We start from the raw sequence: 22,847 nt of genomic DNA, 5'->3' as shown, positions 1-22,847 counted from the left end.
TTAATCAGTGTGTATTTTTCAACAACTGCACAACTGGTGTACACAGATATTAAATGATTAACAATATAGTATACTGTAACACAGCTGTAAAACGACTTTACTCTCGTCTGACCAGTGAGTAATCTCCATCTGCTGATGAAGGCCTGATGAGGCGAAAATAAATCTGGTAAGTGCACATTTTTGTATTTCCAGGATGAAGCTTGTCATGTCTCCATGAGTTTTGAACAGTTTCCGAGTTACAAACCTCCCTACTGTACTGATACTTGAATACATAAATGCTATAACACCTTAAGGATTTGTTTATGTGGGTAATAATGTGACCTGCAGCTTGTTATGTGTTATCAAGCATTCAGTGTTTAAACAAGTTACAAATAGCTTTTTAAGAGAATAAAATCATTATTGATAAATACATCAGTTAAAGGTGGGGTAGGTAATTTTGGAGAAACCAGATCGAGTGGGCTAGAATTTGAAAATACACAGCCGGAAAAAATCTGCCACTTCCTTACAGAGCCCCTCCTCCAACACACACGAACGCGCACATGACCAATGAGGGCACGAGATAAGTTTGTGCACAGATGGAAGGCTGACAGGCAGGTAGGCCATCCAGTTATTTTAGCCGGGCCGGCTAAAATGATTGGTCGTGCTTTTTACAGTACTACGGCTTCCACAGATGACATTTTGTTATGGATTTTAAGATATTCATTGCTATCGGGATGTTAAGAGCATTCCATGGAATATAACAAAAAGTGTATCTCGAGCCGGTTTCTCAAACTTATCTAGCCCACCTTTAACACTTAAATATAATGTTTTTTTGCGAACTTTTTATTAGTGCTTAGATATATGACTAGTGCTTACAAATGACTATTTGAAGTGATACCATACTGAAACATTTTAGAGTGTTTGAATCTTGACGTCAGTATTTTTAAAACGCTGTCTGCAGCCCTGTGGGGGCTTTTTTCCTGACTCATTCACATAAAAGTCATTCGACTAAAAACCCTCAAACAAAAAAAATAGCTTGAGTCAGTGAGTCAGTCGTGTGTTGAACTGAAACGATAGATTATTCAATCGACAGAAAATGTGTTTAGATATCAAATAATTCAAGTCAAGCTAAAATGCTGGATCCAGTTTCTTAGATGAGATGATTTTGTTTTTTGTCTTGTATTATAATTATTAACTGAATTCTTTTTTTTTTACATTATATTTTTGGGACAATATAAGCAATTTTAATGACACTTTCGGCATCTGGGAAATAGTTTTTTTTATGAAGACTAGGTAGAATTAATAGTGACTCAGATTAATTCATGTAAACTGTCTGACATAACTAAAATCCCAAAGAGTAGACTACAACCTTACATTTTATTTTTGAATGAATTTTCCCTTTAACTCTCTCCTTGACTCATCACAGAGCATCACTCCTCAGACAAACGCGACAGAATAAAAAACACGCGCATGTTGCCTTTAGTGTGCGCATAATGATTCATCAACCACTGTTTGCTCAGGAGACCGAGATTTCGGGTTAATATTTCGGAGCTGAGTGTTTAGTCGTGGGCCCTCGGATGCCCCCCACCCCCACCTCTCTCATCCCGCGTCTCGACGGACTCAACGCTGCAGCAGCATCACCGGCAGCCTCCAAACTGCGTTTTCCTGCCGTCTGCCGTGATGGATCCGCTGTGAGCCGGCGAGCTCCCACAGAACACCGGCTGAACTGTAGGGGAAGGACCGACAAGCAAGGACCGCGGAGAAAATGTGTCATTCATCTGAAGGATAAAAAAACATTTCTAGCAATGTTTTAGGAGCGTCTTGTTTACCTTCCCGACAGACAGTGGCATTACGGCCGACATGTAAGAGCTGGATAACTATTGCCGTGTGACCGACACCCATCGGCAGCTGAACACAATAACATGAAAAAGGTAAGCTTGTTGACACGTTTAGGTTTTACATCGGGCGTTGCAGGGTTTCAGTCAAAAAAACTGACGGCTGTAATCGGAGCTCATCAGCAGGCTGCATTGTGACATCGTCAATCCTCAAACCTTTTGAATTAAAATTGACGATTTGCTTGTTTAATATAGGTCACTCCTCACCTGTCGATTCATGCATGTGTCTGTAGCTGCAACATTCCGATATATGATTTGTGAATGTCATGTCAACAGCCTGGTTTTATCATGAATGTGTCTCTGGACTTGAGCTTGCTTCAGGCTGTCAGAGCCAAAGTCAGTTTATTAAGGCAATGGCAAGTAGAATATATTTAAATCTGAAACATTTGGAAACGATAAACATATATATGTGCATATTCAATGTTTGACATAGTTATTAAATTATTGCTTTTAAGATTGCCTCTAGGGAAAAATACCAACTGGATTTAGTGTTTAAAAAGTGGAAAACATGTCTCTTTTGAGAACAATTAGGCACATCTGTCAGCTTTTAACTCAGTGCAGATTTTGAATTAATCAGCTTTTAAATGAGCATTTACTTGAACTTGTTTGCATGGCTTCTGATGAGTGTAAAATTAAAATCACATAAGCATACTTTTTATGTCTTCCCTTTAAAGTTTCATCACAGGTACTGATGGAATAATTAGGAGTTCAATTAGTTTCTTGTATCTAAAATGTTGGTATGTAAGAAACAAGTATCTTGGCACCTCTGTCACTGTGATCTCTGTGTGGATAAAATCCTGAGGCTGAAGGGGGGGGGTGATCAATAGCCGGTTTATATTGAGGCCTGTCTTTCAGTTGTAGTTGTCGAACAAGAGACCTTACAATTAAAAGCCCATGTTGTCAGTGGAAGTGGATGACTGATTAATAATTCAGCCGCAGCTCAATCGAAAGCACAAATCTTTGGATGGCACACTGAACAATGTCAGTGGCAGTGTAAGCAGAGGAGTGCTTGGGCATCCAGAAGGGCTTACACATCGCAATAGAGGTTAAATGACAAATACACCTTTTACTGTTTTGTGAACCTGTTCACACTTTTAAATATACTAGATTATTTGCACCTCTGATAAACAGCTGGAGAATACAGGCATGCAAACTCTGCAGTGAGCGGTACGAACCGAGAAAAACTCAGGGTGTCCGACAGTATAACACAGCTCTGTTGGTGGGAGGCTGTAGGCTCTCACCAAGGTGTCAATGTCATATCTGCTGCCAAGGAGCCAACAGCCGTGATGATACTGTAGCAGAGAGTTTGAAGAAAAACCCAGCTGGCTGTCATCCAGGATGGTGGGTGTTAAGAAAACGGCTTCGTCAGGGCTACTGCAGGGAGTGATTAGACAAGATGCTGTACAGTATCACAAACATCCGTATGACGTCAAAGGGCACAGAGCTTCAAAAGTCTTTTCACACTGAGACCCTGTGGAGTCAACCAATAACTGAAGCAGTACTGCGCAAACAGTGATACAGGAATATATTAATATTTGGATTACTGTCATGCAAATTGTCAGCATGAATGTTTGAAAAACGTCTCAAATGGTTGCAGTTTGTGGATTGTGTACCCTGGAAGCTTTTTACAGTTTATACAAGGAACTAATTTATTTTTGATTCATTATTATACTCCACTACATTACAGGGGGAATATTGCATACTCACATATTACTGCTCTGTTACCTACAAGTAAAAGTCATGCATTCAACTTATCTTAAAGTACATAGAGTGGTGCAGTGATGATGTATTTTTATCTTAAATGAGATAGCATCTCAAGGGCTCCCTCGACAAAAAGACATTTATGATACTTACACATTTTGTTCAGAATCATGATTTCTAAATATTACAATCACTTTTATAATAGATGATGGGTAAATGCAGACACCATATGTAAATAGTTAATGTAATGTTAAACATGAGCATCATCACTGTCACATGACTTCACATCACCATTGCTGAGCTGAAGGTTGACTCTTGTTCGATGTGACGTTTAGTATTTCCATTAAGACACTTGTTAGCAACCGCCGTTTTTAAGTAAAAGCTTTGGACATTCTTGAGTAGGATATTTAGTGACATATTTTATATCGTATAACAAAACGTGAACATCTCCTGTAAGTGCTAAAATTCCAGGTTTAGGACTCATTCCTGCACCAATATTATCAAAAGTAAAGTAGGCAACTCATTATGTAGTATGGCCCATTTGAGAAATATATATTATTGGATTCAATTAATGATGCATGAATGTGTGTGTGCATAACTTATGGTGGCACCTGGTAAAGCTTATTACATCATCATTTATATTTGTATTTATATTTTGTCGTTACCATAATCTGCACATTAACTTGTAATTTGAATATAGTAGAGTAAAAAGTAAAATATTTCCCTCTGACATAGAAGAATTGAGAGGGATGAAACCCTCTTTAATGGTTCTCTACTTTTAACCCATCCTAGTACCATGAGTCTAGTACTAGGAGCAGTGGGCAGCTATTGTGCAGCGTTCGGTGCCTTGCTCAAGGGCACCACGGCAGGGCAGGAGGCTAAACTGGGACCTCTCCAAGTAGCAGTCCACACTCCATATTTAGGTCTGTTCGGGGACTTGAACCGGCGACCCTACGGCTCCCAGTCCAAGCCCCTACGGGCGACCCTACGGCTCCCAGTCCAAGCTGACTGAGCCACTGCCAGACATGTAGTGTAGTATAAGTATAATTGTAGCATTAAATGGAAATACTTAAGTTAAGTACCTCAGAATTGTACTTAAGTACAGTATAAGTAAATGTACTTAGACACTTTCCACTAATGCATTTATTTGACAGATGTTGTTAAAAAATACTTAAAGGTGGGGTAGGTAAGTTTGAGAAACCGGCTCGAGATACACTTTTTGTTATATTCCATGGAATGCTCTTAACATCCCGATAGCAATGAATATCTAAAGTGCTTTGACAAAAAATCCATACAAAAATGTCATCTGTGGAAGCCGTGGCGCTGTAAAAAGCACAACCAATCATTAGAGCCGACCCGGCTAAAATAACTGGATGCCCTACCTGCCTGTCAGCCTTCCATCTGTGCACAAACTTATCTCGTGCCCTCATTGGTCATGTGTGTTGGAGGAGGGGCTCTGTAAGGAATTTGCAGATTTTTTCCAGCTGTGTATTTTCAAATTCTAGTGCACTCGAGCCGGTTTCTCCAAAATTACCTTCCCCACATTTAATGTTTATTTGTTAAAACATTAATGAAATCAACATGACACCCAGCGGTATATAGCGTGGTTAAAATTAGCTCCAGTTTGAGCAGCTGCATCAGTAAAATGCACTCCTACATGAATTCATCGGTAAAATCATCCATTAATATAATGAACAATAATTACCTGAGCAGTTAAAAGATACATTTAAACACTGAAAAAAGAAACTAGATGTTCCAGGGAAAAACGTGTGGGTGCATAAACAAAATCAGTGCAGAAAAAAGAAATACTACAGTTACAGTATATCATTTTTTTATTAATAGGAGTGTCTGATTCACAGGCACTTTATTTACTTAAATGTGTAAGTGCATAAGTACAATGATAGATGAAACGTAGTACTTAACAAACATGATGCGGCTTACTATTTATTTATTTAGGACTGTTGTGGAGCATTTTTACATTGTTCAATTGTTACTTTAATGAACAAACGGACAACCAGCTCTGCTAGAAACAGCAAATACTTTTCGATAACGTGTTTTAGAGCTGGCTTCAAAGACCGCAGACGTGTTAAACTGTCGTGTGTGTGCCTTACTGTGTTAGAGCTTCTGCATTACACGGCTTCCTGGAGTATGACTGCCCATGCTGGGCCGCATTAGCTGTATCATGAAAAGAGAAAGAGCAGAAATGTCACAAGGTATTGGCCTGATTGGCATTTCAATGAATATGCACTCTGTAATCCAGTCTCTTCTCCTTTAACTACACACTACATCGTTTTATCCGTAGCTAATTTGTGTTAGAAGTTTGTGTTATACAAGGAATCGTTGTTTCATTACAAACAACAGCTGTCAAACTGGTACCGGATCAATCCACACTTCCGTACAATTTGAAGCTACTTCTACCACTTGATTATTTACATTTAGTGCTATACTTTTACTCCAATAAATACAAACATATTGTAAGATAAGATAAACCTTTAGTATCCATATGCAGGTGTCAATGTAGCAACATCAATAACAAACAGATGATTGGCAGGTACAAGTGCACACAGAAATATGCAAAATGTAAGTAACAATATAAATTGAAATAGAAATAGAATAATATTTAACTGGTAACATATATACAGATGTAAATAAATATGAATATGCTACATACTAAAGGCCTACTACTGTAATGTCCTTTATAGCCTGTTACATTTTTTTTGCAGATTTATAAAGAAAAAAAACATAGATCAACATTATGATGTATTATTGTTATTACTATTGGACTGTAAAGCCCAGTCACTTTTATTTTCTTCTTCTAGCTGGTTTTCCTCTGCCAGTTTGTCTACTACCTCAGCCGTACAGTATGTGGTGGGTGTGAGGTCAGGTGACAAACACAACAAGGTAATTACAATCTAGCAGAATCGCCAGCCTTTCATGTCACTCGTCGTCACGCTGTGTTTTATTGAATGATGTAGTCCTATAACCAAGCAGTATGGATTATGTAGCTCGCTGTGTTTTTATGTGTACTGCGGTGTACAACTCAAGGTATCACTATGGAGCTTTGAAAGGAGACAATGCTTTTGGGTTTCCTGCCTGAGTGACTACATCTGACTCTTCTAAATACTGCATATATATAAACATATATCTTCAAGCTGTTGTTTCTCTATGTTTACCATAGCAACAAGCCATTGGTGTAACTTTCTAACAGCTCAGCCCTGTGTACTCGTCCTCCTTACCATCGCCGAAGTGTCTTAGTGCTCCATCTGATCAGCTATTGTTTCACCGTTGCCTCCTCAAATGTGTGGATAGAGAGGGCTTAAATGGAGAGGGAAATGGTGCAATTGTGTCCCTTAGGAGAGCGTCTCATCCCGCTCCTCTATATGACTTCAGCAGAGAGCCTTTCTGACCTTGGTAATGCAGCTATGAGTCGGCGTCATGCAGGAGCTGATGAAGTGTTGGGAGGTGATTAAAGTCGGCCTCCTCTGATGCTCATAGCTGCTGAGTCAATGACCTTTGCTGCCATCAGGTCACTGAGCTCAGCAATCTCCTCCCCTCGTCTCCTTTTCTTTTATCTCCCCTCTCCTCGTCTCCTCTTCTTTTATCTCCCCTCTCCTCTCCAGTTTCTCTCCTTCTTTTTTGTCTATGCTTCTTCCCCACCCCTGTTTCCCTCTTTCCCCCTCTCTCATAGTCCCCCCTTTGTCTCCTCTCCCAACCTTTCCTTACCTCTTCCATCCCTTTCATTTCTCACCTCTCCTTTCCTTCCTCCTTTCTCCTTTCCTCTCATCTTCTCACCTCACTTCTCATCACTTTCCCTCTGCTTTTTTTCTCTCTTTTCTCCTTCCCTCTCCTCTCTCATTTCCTCTTTTCTGCTCTCCTTTCCTTTGGCATTTTCTCTCCTCTGCTCTCCTCTGTATCCTCTTTTTCTTGTAGTTTCCTCCTTCTTTCTATCCTAACCTTTCCTCTCTTTGCCATGCCTCTCTTCTCCCTTCATCTGTTCTTCTTCTCTCCTCACTCCTCTCATCTTCCTGATTTGTTTGTATAATGAACTAAATAGCAAAGACGAATCCATTCGATCGATACACAGTTCACCACGTCTCACTTAACACCTCTCTTTACCCGTTGCATTTCAGCCTTTGTCATATCCGAGTTGTACCATCTCACATTTTCCACTTCTTGTATAAGAGCTGAAAATAGAAACAACTGTTTTACAGTGGGCCCCTGACAAGCGGCTTGTTATCTGCCTGCATGTGTCATTTTACAATAAGTCCCTGCCTGGGCTGCGTTCGCTGAATGGATCTTCTGACACACATTTGCATGTTAAGCTGAACGTTCCTCACCAGGGACAATTAATCAGCACACAGCGATTAATGAGTCTGTGTCCCCTGGTGATTAATGCCGTCTCATGTGTCCGATGTGGGGGAGATCCCATGCAGCAGCTGTTTGTACATGTCAATGTTTTTATGGTATTTTTTTATTCAATGGCTGAAGAATAGCACATTTTCTTGGGATATTAAACATTGAAATTGGGTCTTAATTATATTGATGAATATTTGGTTTATTTGTTAGTTTGCAGTACGGACAACAAATAAATCCGCCTTGATGGAGAAGCTGCCTGACATGACGGAGAGAGGCATTTGTTGTGTGAAAAGACACAGAACACCAAGGAGACAGCGGAAATAATGCTGTGATTGAAGCTCAGGGATATTTTGTTTTGCCACTACAAAGAGCGTGCATAGCCTTGGTGGTTGTTATATATATATACAATATAAATATACATAAATACTTTGTGGACAGGAACATAGCTCTCAGGGTTTCTGTGTAATATCCACCACCCTTGAATCACAAGTTGGATTTAGTTACTTTAGTGTAAATATTAGAAAAACTGGTGTTCAAAACTTATTTTCCTTCGCCTTTTTGAAACCTGCTTTCATCTTGCAGCTCCGAAACAAATGCAAAAATGCATAAACACAGAACTGCAGGTTGGCAGCAAAACATATTGACTAGTATGTTGATGTCCAAGCATGTGTCAACATTGTTAAACAAACGCAAGCGTGCAGCCAGAGACCTGTAAAACGTAATCCTACTTCATTGGTAATTATTATCAAGCTCTCACTGCATCGGGAAATATCTATTCCTGCCTCAAACTGCCTGCAGCAAGATTCCTTCTACTTAACGGCAAGTTAAATTGATTTTGTCACATTTAATTTTTATGTATTTTACTTACTGACTATTGATTGCCTTGGCTGAAAATGTTCACTACGTGACAGCAGGTTTGATAGAGAGTCAGGGAGCAGATCTGAGCCCTCTGAAGATTAACACCATGGGAATGCTGCCTTCTGGCTTTTGACTCCGATTACATCTCATATCAAGATCTGACCCCGGGTGTGCCCGTGTCACAGCCCGGGCCCCGAGCACCATATGGACACAACATCTCGTGTTATCACGCCTGATGTCATCGCTGCTTCTCACTCACCTCACCAGAAGATTATTTTAACCTCTTGACTTGCATGGCTCCACATTATGTTACGCACAGATATCAGGGTCCCATGTGTCAATAGATATGATTAACCCATCTGACCAACACTAATGTAGATTTTTAAATGTGCCTGTGGTTGCAATTTTTACGTAATGATAAAGCAAAAATAGATTCCTATTCGTTCACCAGGATACTTGAGCTCTAACTATAAACCACTTAAGCTCACTTGCATCAGCTCTTTAGTTTTTTTGCATTGATACTGAACAAAGTCACGTGATATATGTTTGTTGTAGAATCATCCAATCTTGGCATAATTCCAAGGATTACTGGACTGTTTAAAACAAAGATTAATATAGATATAGAAGGAAACTACTCTTATAATTATAGTCCACAAGTTAAATAAATTATCAGACTAAATACAGTGAACAGAAGCTCTTTATTACTGATGGTTGGTGTTTAACTTAACTGTTTTATCCATTAGCTGTACATATGGCATCCAACACATAACATCTGGACTGAGAGTTCCTCACGCCTTTGTGATTAAGCTGTTTCTACCCTAAGCAACATGGAAGAGATTGTCAGAGTGAATAAAACATCTAGGTCTTCATGCTCAAAAATGTTCCCCTGTCATTAATAGGCTTTTAATTTGAAAGAATCTCTTATTTCTCAAGGAGGGCACCGACCTTTAATATGTAAATGTGTCTCTACTGCAACAGCAGTAACTCTGCAGTCAGTATCCTACTCTCATTAAATTATTAACCAAAAAAAAACACTCACATAAAAATGTTGTAAGTGGAGGGTATAGACAATTTTCCGCTGTCATGCCATGAAAGTGCATGAAGCATCACACGTAACAACTGAAAGAAAGCCTTTAATCACTTCAACTAGCATTTACTGTCCATGCTAACTGGTAGTTTACTGATTCAAGGTTGACTGATTCAAGGTTGACGTGCACTTTCACTCTCACACATACACATTTAAGTTAAGGATTTCAGGCAGGAATACTGTAGCCCTTTGTGAACTGCAGATTAAACTAAGCTTGAGCTGGAGACGGGAAATCAACCCACGGCTTGGCTTTGACTTAATCCTGCCTGTGCGCAGCGTCAAGATCTTGCATAATAATAACGTAAAGTCGCTGCCATAGCTTGAGATAACAGAAAAGTTAGAAAACTGCAGTCATATCAAAACTTTCTATAGCGTGCATTAAAAGCCAAACAATCAACGACACATGTTTGTGACAACCTCGTCTCCTAGAAATAACGTTTGAGCATAGCCTACCACTCGTTTATTTATTGGAAAAAATGTTGTGTAACGTTAATGCAGACAGGATTATGTTCACTGCCAATGTTTTTTTAATGAAGGATATTCTATGTTTTTTGCACCACACAGAAGTCAAAGATGCATTATGACTCACTATTGTTTGCAACCAAAGGCCCTGGTGTAGTTCAGTTAAAACTGAAATCCACAATTGTGAAGGTTTTGTTAAGCATATTGCTTAATTTAAAAATAAATTAGGAAAACATGCGTTATATAAAGATATTCAACCAAGACCATGATCTTTGCTTGAATTGTAGTAGTTGGACTGCCTAATCATAACCACAACGAAACGTAAATCAATCTTCTACAAGTCTCTACACATGGATATTGTATTGGAAGAGCTGATAGTGTATGGAAAGACACATTAAAGTTGACAGTTCTCGGTTTTTCAGTCAACAGTTTGATAATCTGTTTAGTACATTTTGTGACTTGACAAATATGTTAAATTAATTAGTTTGAAAACATGTTCTTTGTTGCAAATTAGTGTTGTACAAGTTTATATCTTGAAGACAGGGTTTTCTGTGAACACAAAATAACACTTTTTACTGTTTGCTTGCAGGAACGCTAATTAGTGGTTTAGCATTGATGGTTTGGTGCTGGTTGGTTTTGACTAGTTTTATTATTTGCTCCCAACATGTGTTGCTGCCCCCGTGTCTTGTTTACTACTTTAGTAACTTACATCCATGTTTGGTTAAGTGCACCCACACACACTGTCGGGGCAAAAAAAGTCGAGAACAAAATCAAACCTTTGGACACTACACAATCACACACACACACACACACACACACACACACACACACACACACACACACACACACACACACACACACACACACACACACACACACACACACACACACACACACACACACACACACACACACACACACACACACACACAACCTTTGACTGTTGCTGGAAGGACTGATTGGGCACTGTGTCATCCTCAGCGGTGAGGCAATTCGAAGCCTGTCTCCCTTTTCACCGATAGATGCAACACGTCCCCGAGGATTTCTAAACACAAACACTCTCATGATCACTCACTCTCACTACAACCTTGAAGTTAAATAGAACAGTTTGCCACATGAAACAAGGTGTGCTTCTATATTTTTTCTTTATTAGAGTTTTGTGAACCCTGTCCTTCAGCCTTGATGCTGTCAGTGAATTAACTTTGCCATATATAACAGGTCATACCTCACACCAGACTCTTATATGTACGGACAACTGTATTTTCTTAACGGCACATTCTATCAGACTGAGGGTGTTTCAATTTGCTAAACATTGTGTTTCATTCTTTGGTAATCCCTGAGATATAAATCCTCCCAAACTAAGTTAATACACTCTGCAGTGCTCTCTGTTTTATCTTAGCGATAAGCATTGCAAGAGATTTGCATAACAATGAGGTCCCATCTTCTCACTCTTAAACATAACGGCATTAGCACATATGACGTCTGCCTATGTGTGCTTCCTCAATATATATTATGCATTGGTGCATTCGTTCGTTGCCCAAAGTGGAGCTAGTTCTGTTTAAGTACTCCAAGTCACATGAATAATTGCTTATACGCAGTGACATGAGATCTTGTCGTAATGCACCATATATTCATTATATCATGACTGTCCCCTTGTATGTTGTGAACAATCTAACACAATGAATATTTAATAAACAAGATAGTATCTAGTAATCAACCACAGTGCTCAATAGATTGATCAGTTCCCAGTTAATTAACATGGGCTAATGGACCTCAGTGCTGTGTGTTTTCACTGGATTCAGAGGAGATGTGTGATGTAATCGAGAAACTTGTGTTGCTCTGCCACTGCGGCAGGATTAGAAACACAGCAGAAGAACTGACTTCTGCAATTCATCCGCTGTCTTGTTTTTGTGTGTACCTAAACCTCTCAGTCGCCGCAGCAGCCTGTCTGCTACCCTTAGATTCCTTTTGACTCGACCTCCGGTCTCACTGTCATCCTTCTGCGTGGAGCGTCAGTCGACAAGCAGGTCACCCTGAGCTGTACATTCCTTTCGTGCAAACTGTAAGACAGCAGCCTCCATCCTCCTCACCCTACAGAGGGTACACATCCTTGTTTGTGTTTCTGCAGGCAGTGCGGCTCCATTGTTAACACCACTGTTGCATAATTCACAGCAGGAGGAAGGCAGCTGTTCTTGAAGACTGGCAGGTAATGTGGCAGCAAGATGCTCCTGAGCCTCACCGGAGGCTGGAGGGCAAATCCAGTCTGACTCGGCGATGTAATGCAGTTCCAGCTTTTCCCAACGGGATCCTGTCTGGAAGCATAACCGTAGGTCATTCATAAAAGAAGCTGCTTTAGATTTCCTCTTGTACCCTATATATTTCTAAAGGTATGGTAACAGAAACGTGCACAGTCGAGCTTTAGGAGCTGAGTAATGACAGAAATGTTAACCTCAGATTCACTACCTGCATGGAGAGCATCTGTCCGTCATCACAAGGCAATCCTTTATTAATGTGTTGGTGGTTCTGATGAATTTCCTTTGGAGAATTGCAAGGGCTCCCAAAGGTCAATGTTTGCACTCTGCTTCTTCAGCTCTCCATCTAATTCTCCTCTCTCATGCTTTAATTTGTGTGGCGCACATACAATAAATACCATCAGGTTCTGTTGTAGTTTCATTTTTTAAATCGGAGAAATCCTTAAATTGATGCCTATTTTGACTTGTTGCATTTGAGTGATCCGTACACTAAGTCTTTGAATGATAAAAAAACACATTACCAACGATAGTATTTCAATAGAAGGTGCAGAAGGAGTGTACTTATTTTAGGCCAATGCAGGCGCACTTACAATTGTTTGGCTTATTGGAAGCTGATGTACAGTACTTTCAGGATTCTTGCTGTTTTGAGTTTATATTTTCATTTCATTCACTTATTGTAAACCACTTTGGATAAAAGCGTAAGCTAAATGAAATGTAATGCAATAATACAAATGACTTCAATGCTTACATTACTCAAAAAGATTTGGACTTCCTTTGAATATAGTAAATTTGATTAAGATGGGGTCATGGGTTGTAGCTTTCATAATCACTTCAGCGCCCAGGTGCGTTTATCTGTTGCTGCCTTCTTGCCAACACACCAGATAAATATTTGAATTCATAAACTCTGTAGTAGCTGACAAACCATTGTGTTTGGCTTGTAGTTCCTCTTTTATTGATAATACTGAATGAAAGGTGTTGTTTATGTCTTGTCATGCTGATAGGGATTATCTCATCTGTACACATGCTGTGTAAACAATTTCATAAAGATGGATTTCTTTGTCTCCACCAAAGGTATCTTGTTAGCCCTCTAGGATAAAATGAAAAACCTCTGCAGTGGATTCATTTAATTTCAATAATTTGTAATTGAAAACTAGACGGTCTGTGCTCACCCTGCAGCGTATTTCCCGACTAACTGACCAACGGTGGCTGTTGTTCCTGCAGTAACAAGATCGATGTCTGGCCACTGTCAGGGATGTGTTGTTTTGAATGCTTAGTGTGCAATGGATTTGTCTAAAATGTTTCAAATGCTGAGAGGATTGAGATGGAAAGAGAAGAGAGCAAATAACTTTTTTTTCTCTGAATGGCGGAGAGAGGAGGGTTTCCATGAGGCAATATGCTCTCTGCGAGCTGTGAGATTGTTTCTGCCTCATCCTCCTGCATACGCTTGGTCACTGCGCTGCGTAGTCTCATTAGTATGGGTGTCAGGGCCTCTCCTTCAGCTGAACCTGCCATGCCACTACTGTAGTAGAGCTGCTCGCCTGCCTGCCTGCCTGCCGCATTGTCCCTGGATGGCCGATGTGAGGCTGCCAGCTCTGTCTCCTCCCAAGGATTACTAAGATGTGGGCGAGCGTCAGAAGCTAAATGTCATGATTCAAGCAAAGGAGATGTGTGTGTTGAGGAAGCACAGCAAAGCGTCTTTTATATGGATGTAAAACAATAGGGAAAATAAAAGAGGCCTTTATCACTATCACAGCTAACAAATGCTAACATAAAGCCTTGTTAGAATGAATGGCGATGTCTGAGGTGCTGTAAGAACATTGTAAACACAATGTACCAATATAGTGTACATTATAAGCAAACTGAATATGGAGGCGTGTGGCGCAGTGGATAGAGCCTTGGTGTTGGGATCAGGGTTCAAACCCCGCTGCAGTCAGCATGTCGTTGTGTCCCTGGGCAAGACACTTCACCCCAAATTGCTCCTGCGGGATTGCCCACAGTATTGAGTATGTAAGTCGCTTTGGATAAAAGTGGCCGTCTAACAAGTAACATGTAATGAATATTACATTGCTGTAGGTGATGTTTAAAATGCACAGTGCACATGAGGAGCTAATTGCAATGTCCATCTCATACCCCTTTCTCTCTTTCTGCTCTCATTTACTGTCTCTTTCTACAGTGTCAAATACAGACAATATGTTAAACAAAAACACTGCTGTCCTGTGCTTTTGAAAGATGGCTGATTTCCGTATTTATGTAGTTACTTCCGATATGATCTAAGTTGGAAAGCATTCAACTTCTCTCAGATGTACGAAACTGACAGCCAAGCGTATTTGTTTGTTTATCCTGACAGTTTTGGCTGTAACTCCAAGTATTTTTTGAAGCATCACAGGTGGAGTATAATCCAAAAACACTGCGAAGCAAAGTTACTTCCTTTACAAGATCCAATACCTGTTTTCGAACAACAAATATGTTATCAGACTAGCAAAGCTTTTGGTAGAGTGAAAAGAGTGTGAAAGGAGATATCTGGAGTATATGCATGAGAACAGAGAATGAAAACCTGAAGTTGTAAATCAGATTACTTCCAGGGAACCACATCACATAGAGAGGGGGAAAAGAACAGACTTCATAAAATAAGTACCAAAGGGGGAGTTCTGGAAGCTGTCCCACAGGACATAAAATAAAGATGAAGTGGGCCTTCCACCTACCTAGTCCTTGGGATACTGTCTTTAAAAAACTGCCAGGCAACTCTGGAAGTCCTGGGGGTCCCTGTCTGTTCCCAGGGAGAGATGCCCAGGGCTAAAGGGCCTTTAAAGGAGGCACTATGTTGGCACAAAACATTTGATTATTAAACCACTGTTCAAATCTCCCTTAACATTCAATGAGATAAAATATATCTACCATGACAACACTTGGACGTACTCTTCCTTAAATAACTTGACTCTGACTTGGACAAATAATAGCTCAAAAGCACACCATCTTTAGGCGCCTTCACACCGGAGTACTTTTCCCCGTACTTTTCCCGTTTAGTTCCGTTAGTCAGAGTTCCCGTTAGAATATTTTTTCGCCGGTCAACATGTCCGTTAAAGTTTAAATCTTCCGGACAAAATGAGAAAAGTGCCGGACAAATAATAATAATAATAATAGATTTAATTTGTCAGCGCTTTTACAGGTGCTCAAAGACGCTTTACAGATAATAGTGAAGAAAAAAGAAAAGAGAAGAAAGGAACAACAAATAAATATATAGTTAAAGTTAAAGTCAAATAATACAAAAACAATCACACATGAAAAGCCAGATTGAAGAGGTGAGTTTTTGTGAGTTTTTTGAAGGTGGTGAGGTCGGTGCAGTCTCTGATGGGTTGTGGGAGTGAGTTCCAGAGGGAGGGGGCAGCGACGGAGAAGGCTCTGTCCCCCCAGGTCCGGTGATTGGTGCGGGTGGGGATGGATAGGAGGTTGGCTTCTGATGAGCGGAGGCAGTGGGAAGGGGTGTGGTGGTGCAGCAGGTCTGTGAGGTAGGGGGGGGCCTGGTTGTTGAGGGCTTTGTAAGTAATGACGAGCACTTTGAAGTGGATTCTTTGACGAACGGGGAGCCAGTGGAGGTTCTGGAGGATGGGAATGATGTGGTCTCGGGAGTGGGTGTGGGTGAGGAGGCGGGCAGCAGAGTTCTGGATATGTTGGAGTTTATTGAGGAGGTTGGATGGTATGCCATAGAGGATGCTATTGCAGTAGTCTAGTCGTGAAGTGATGAATGCATGAATCAGGATTTCAGCAGCAGAGGAGGAGAGTGATGGGCGGAGACGGGCAATGTTTTTGAGGTGGAAAAAGGCGGTCCTGGTGATGTGATTTATGTGGTGGTTGAATTTGAGCTGACTGTCGAAAATGACTCCGAGGTCGCGGATGTGCGGGGGGGGAGATAGAGTGTGGCTGTCAATGGTTAAGTTGAAATTCTGGATGTCTTTGATACGGGATGGGGGGCCGATGATGATGATGTCTGATTTGGCACTTTTCAGTTGGAGATAGTTTGTTTGCATCCATGCTTTTATTTCTGAGAGACAGTTGGTGAGAGTGGAGTGTGTTGTGGGGGTGATGGTTTTTGTTGAGATATAAAGTTGGATGTCGTCGGCGTAGCAGTGAAATTGAAGGTTGTGGCAACGAATTATTTTGCCAAAGGGGAGCATGTAAAGGATGAAGAGGAGGGGGCCAAGCACCGAACCCTGGGGGACGCCTTGGGACAGAGGAGCAGTGGAGGAGGTGCAGTTGTTGATGTTGATAAACTGATGTCTGTCGGTGAGGTAGGATTTCAGCCAGGAGAGTGCAGTGTCAGTGATGTTGAGTGATGATTCGAGGAGGGACAGCAGGATGGTGTGATTGATGGTGTCGAATGCTGCGGTGAGGTCGAGGAGGATGAGGATGTTCAGGTTGCCGGAGTCAGAGGAGAGGAGGAGGTCGTTTGTGATTTTCAGAAGAGCTGTTTCTGTGCTGTGTTTTGATCGGAAACCGGATTGAAATGGCTCAAAGAGGTCATTGGAGCTGAGGTGGGATTTTAGTTGTGAGGCAATGACACGTTCAAGTATTTTTGACAGAAAGGGGAGATTTGAGATGGGCCGGAAGTTGGACATGATGTAAAGGTAAAGCAAAGGTCTTCTTTGTTATTTATTGTGCTTTAAAACAAATTGATATGATTCGATATTAAACAAACTAACTATAGTAGATTAACTACATCATTCAAAAGTGAACAATAACACGGGAATAATACACGGAGCGCTCTCTCTCTCTCCTGACAGCCCGTCAGTATCATGCAGCTTGCGGATCAGTAATGAGTGACCCGACAGTAAAACTAAACATATCTGTAACTATTTACGGTTGTTTGAGAGCTAATTAAAATAGCTACGTGTGATATTCTAACCTGAAGTGTGTGTTTTGTTCTGCTCACCGCTGCATGTGATTATGCAGAGCTGCGTGTCGACTCGTCAGCAGCGGCTGATCTCTCTCTCCCATCAGATTAGACTTCACTCGCGATTATGTCCATATCGATCAGATCCAGCTAGTTCTAGATAATGATAGGACTACCTGCTTATTAAAAGACACCTAAACAATAAGTGTCGCTATGCAACCGGGTGAGGCCGCAAAGTATAGCGCAGCATTATGCATTTGTTTACATGCCCACCGGAACCCAGAGGCATTACCAACAGATCAATGCAAAATCAACCCATACAGGACATCTCTTTCTCCACATTAAGTGTTAGACATTAGAATTGACTATTCTTGTCTGTCACATACTCTTCTTGTCTTTCACCTAAGTGGCGCAAGTTGCGCAACTAATGTGGTATTGCGCTAAACGGAAATTATTTTGAACGGACACTTTGACCTGAGAGATTTAGATTTGCCGGTCTTCAGCATATTTTACCAGTCGTAGTCCGGTAACTACCGGCTAACGGGAACTCTGCCGTTAGTACCCCTTATGTTGCGTTTACACCAAAAAGAGTACTTAGTGCCGGGAACTTTTACCCCCATTTGTAGTGCCTGCTAGAGAGGTGGTACCAAAAAAGAACCAAAAAAGTACCAATCTCGATTGGTTGGGCGAATTGCAAACCACGCCCCGTAAAGCTCTGAAAAGTTTTGTGAAGCCGCCATTGTATTTGTGGCATTAGCATTATTAGCATTAGCATTAGCCCCGCGCACCAACGGAGAGAGACTAACTTATGGCGACAAAAAAAAAAACATGGGAGCGGTGGAGTGATGAGGAGGTGTCAGCGTTCTTGCGATTTACCCGGAAGGTTTCAGTAGAAGCTGCTGGGAGTCCAGTCCCCAACTCCGGGGACTTCCGGCCGGGGACTTCGGGTGGCAGTATACGCCGTGAAGTTGTTTGCGGCCTGCCAGTAAACCCAAAGCAGAAGAAGACGAAGTGACGTCAGCGGCTCATTTGCGTAATCTTCCCTCATGGAACTTATTCCGGTGTGAACGCGATTGGTACTTAGTGCCCTGGGGCACTAAGTGCCGGGGCACCAAGTAAGTACTTTGTGTACTTGGGGCCTTTCTCACTTCTCTTATTTTTCATTTCCTCGCTCCTCGGTCTCGGTCTCACCGGAAGTTGATTTGTCTGCGCCATCTTGAGTAGCGTCCCAATGGCCTTATTTTTGTCGGAGGAGCGAGGAGCGATAATGGAGGAGCTATAATCGAGGAACCACCAGACCATCCTCCGATGAAATCCTCAGACACTCGCCCCGCCCCCTTACTGTGTATCGCTCACTGATTGATGCCGGCGCGGTATTTGAAATGTTCATATTGATATTTGATGAACCTCACGGGAGCCACTCCTCAGTTTATACCGTCTTTTGTGTCAATTCATGTATCATTTAGTTACAAATATGTGATATGTCTGAACAACAAAGTGGTCAAAAATCTTTTTATTCATTTTTTGGATACATTTTCATGATCGCTTTTTTCGTTTTACATTTTCATTTATTATCATTTCCATTCAGAAGTGCTATTTAAAATTTTAATTTGCTACGTATCCAAACAAGTGTGCACTCAAATGAATGTTAATCTAACTGGGTTTTGATAGATAACATATCTCTTTTTCTTCTCTGAATTATTTTATTTATTTTGTGCCCTCTAATCAATATTAATCAAACTATTGTTCGTTTATACATTTTAAGAATGGCGTTTATCTTTTTTGAGAATTAGTTCTTATTTTATTTTATTTATTTGGGTTAACAGATGATACAAATGTTTGTGTCAGTAAATGTGTACTAACAGAGGCGGGTGTGTGTGTGGAAACAACGGGGACAGAGCTGGCTGCTGTCAGACGATCAGCTGTGCAGCGTCATCACAAACGGACGTCGATTCACGTGACGCTCCGGAGGAAAGGACGTCCCATTGCTCTTAAAACTCATTTCCCTGCTTCTCGTGGTTTCCTTGCGTCCATCCATGCTTCCCTGGTGGGAGGGACTAGTCACAGGGAAACGGAGCAAGTGAGGGACGCAAGGAATCCATTTAACCGAAGTGAGAAAGGCCCTTGGTGTGAAAGCGGCTTTTGTCTCAAACCATTATCTATTTCCTGTGCAACTCTGATGTGATTTACTGTCAAACAGATGGACAAACAGGTTGCAGGGCTTTCATCAAGAACTTCATTGGGACCACAGAAATGCAGGCTTCCAAGCTGCTTATCTCACTGTCCAAAGCATTAAAGTAAAGCAAGTTTTACACGGGCAATAAATGGAAGGATGGGATGATTGTATAAGCATGAAAAAGAGCTGAGTGAAGAGATGTTTATATATTCTTTCTCTGTGCACTCAGAGCCATTGTCCTTTGTCCCTCCTCGAGGCCAGAGGATAAACTCTCCTCTCACTCCCTGCTGCGATGTCATCACTCTCGGCCTTCATTCAATCTGTGTGACAGTAAGATGAAACTGCACCGCCTTTGCAAAGTCACCTGATTATGCAATGTTCTGTTTTTAGCCTTCACAGCACCGGCTCATTTATTCATGTGTGGCCATGCTTCAAAAATGCCAAGCAACACAAGATATCACAACACTTTGTATTGTTTAGTGTTTCCTTTGAGGTTCATTGATGTAATATTACATAAATTGGTAGACAATGCTTGGCTTTGTTATGCTGTGATCGCACCAAGGCCCTGCTGTGTGGTTTGCCATTCTCCCACTATATCTAACTTTTAGGAGATATCATTTCAGTCGTCATGGTTTCGTCCCCTCCCACCTGCTCCATGAAACGCACGCCACAGGAGTGTGAGTTTTTCAAGGCATGTCTTCTGAGACAAGGACAAACACCCATTTTGTTCCTCGTGTGCTCAAAACAACACATATTGGCATGTTGTTTCAGTGTTTTTGATAATGCATTTGGGTTCTGGTAAATAAGAGGCCCATTCATCAAGCTCGACAGATCTATCACGCAGCAGTCTAACCTCATCACTTGTATATTTTTCTCATATACTCTGTACAGTCATTTTTCTCCATGGTACTCCCACGCATTCCTGTTTACATACTTTTATTTGTGTACACACTGCTGGCTTTTCTTTTCTAAATACTCCCTCTTCCTTTAAGTGTTTCTCCTTGTCTCTGTCCTTCTTAATGTCTGTTCCTTCTTTTTAATGTTCTTACCATCCTGGCACAGATCCTGTCGCAATGAGACTCGTCTCGAATTTCAGTTTGACTCAGACTTTTTCATCTCCTCCTTTCTCATTGCATTGAGGCTTTGATTAATGTCGTTTCTGAATAACAATGTGCAATGCTCCCCTCTTTCTCATCTTGCTGGGGGCAGCAACCTGGACTAAATGGAAAAAGTAAACACCTGATGGAAAATGTATTTAAAAATTAGGTGGGTTTGAAATCAGCGGTGTTAGTGACGCCGGGGAGTAAACAGGGCACGACAGGCTCATTTATCACGAGCTGAAGCCTTAGAGGGAGAGTGGACTCGGACCAACAGGTAGATACCAGAGGAAATGTCGGCTGAAGTATTCGTGGGGACAGGGTTGTGATTCAATTCTGGTGACATCTTGAGCGTCATATGTTAATTTTTAAGCATGCTGTCGTTCATGGTGTGATGGAGATGAACATGGTAGTGAAATACGTCTATCAATCTTTAGTGATAGCCAGAACTTTCACCCTATTAGCAATCGTATCAACATGTCAAGCTTTCGACACTTATTGATGCGGTTTATATGAGATACTTGAGCAATTCTCTGCCTTGTGGTATTTCTTTTGACTCTCCATAGGCAGAAACAAAGAAAATAAGTGTTGAATATTATGAAAAAGTGTCTGTGTCTGCTATGAGGCGATTGGAATCATTAGCATTTCATATAAGCTAAGTAGCCTACAGTAATAAACCAGCCTTATTTCCATGTCCAAGTGATAGCTCCTCTTTAACTAACTAAATTAAGTTGTGGGATTTGAATAAAGAATCCCTGTTAGAATTCACTATGTGGAAGTTTAGGCTAATGGTAGCAGTTTGTCCTGCTTTTGTAGGAAAATACACTCCTAAAACCCTAACAATGTCAGCTGAGATAGCATCACACTTTCCAAACACAGTGGTGGTATTTTCATGTCTCACGGACCATGCCAGAAATTGTGTTTTTATATCCAACTCATAGCTACTGTTAGAATGATTCAGTGAGCTATAGCTGATAAAACCCACCAGCAACAGTTGTCATTTCTGTCAGCCAAAACGACAGTGTCTGCTAGAAGTAAGAAGCCTCGTTTTAGCGTGAGTGGTTCATCTGCACAGTTGTTATTGAAAACTGCATGTGTGCTGTGCAAAAATAAAAAACTTGCAACACTTAGAAAGGGGGAAGTGAGGCTGTTGGGACGAGACTAATTCTTTTTATTATAGTAAAGGGTGAAGAGGCCTTACCTTAAGCTAAATGCTCATAGAAATCGATTCTCCAAAACTCATCAGCGTCAGTTCTGGCCTGGATTTGATTCATGGGACACCTCCTGCACTGATTGAGCCCGCTTTGTTCTGAGATCAAGGCCTCCCCCCTGGCTCTGCATGGATCATGGATTTACATTCAGCATTTTATTATCAAAGACTATTCGGCGCGTTGGCACCCAAAATGCTGATCCCTGGTTCTGAGTGATGTATCCTTGAACAAAGAAACTGTAACTTTTGCATTATTTATGTGCTCGGTGTTTGGTATGCTAATAGTGAGCATTATTTTTTTCCCCATGACATATGGCTGCTCTCACACCAGCTGACCCAGACCATCAGTGACAATGCAAAAAGTTTTAATTAATGAGTGCTTTTTAAATTAAGTAGAAGTCACCTTGTAAAAAGAATGAAACTATAGTTCTGTTCGATTCATTTTAAAGGGTTTTTTCATTAATTTGTTGTGAAAACAGCTTAAATGTGTAACCTCTTTATCTTATCAGCACCCACTCACAGATTACAGATAACATACAAATCCCTCTTATTTTGTAACCAGCAGCTTATCACTTAATGTATCATCCTCTGGTTCCAGTGAATCTGCTCATCAGCAGAAACCACTGCCAGATATACATGAATTTTAAGTTTACTCAAAAAGTAAATCTATCTACCCTCCAACTATCTATCCAGCCGGCTAGGTGATGCAAGGTGTGTTGTTTGATGTCATCAAACAGATCTGAGGTCAGACATTATGCCTTGCGGCCAGACTCTGCAGTCACTGAATCACAAAGAACCGAACTTCAACTGTTTTTTTTGTTACAGCTAAAATGTTTATTTGTTTCATATAAGCTAAGAAAAAATGTGTTTCTTGAATTAAGCACAC

At 40.9% G+C, this 22,847-nt stretch overlaps 1 protein-coding gene across 4 annotated transcripts in view; it reads left to right on the top strand.

Annotated features, from left to right (window-relative positions):
• Positions 1-1,459: 1,459 nt before the first annotated feature.
• Positions 1,460-22,847, top strand: part of dlgap4a (discs, large homolog-associated protein 4a) — an 82,634-nt gene continuing 61,246 nt past the window's right edge. For 2 of the 4 annotated variants that reach the window (XM_079673996.1, XM_079673995.1), the window contains exon 1: positions 1,460-1,910. The gene's annotated coding sequence lies outside the window, so the exon portion shown is untranslated. The remainder of the gene's footprint in view (positions 1,911-22,847) is intronic. The other 2 variants (XM_079673998.1, XM_079673997.1) reach the window with 1 other exon arrangement.

The sequence above is a fragment of the Notothenia rossii genome (assembly GCF_949606895.1).
Source record: "Notothenia rossii genome assembly, chromosome: 4".
NCBI classification, from domain to species: Eukaryota; Metazoa; Chordata; class Actinopteri; order Perciformes; family Nototheniidae; genus Notothenia; species Notothenia rossii.
This window is presented reverse-complemented; position numbering and strand designations above follow the sequence as displayed.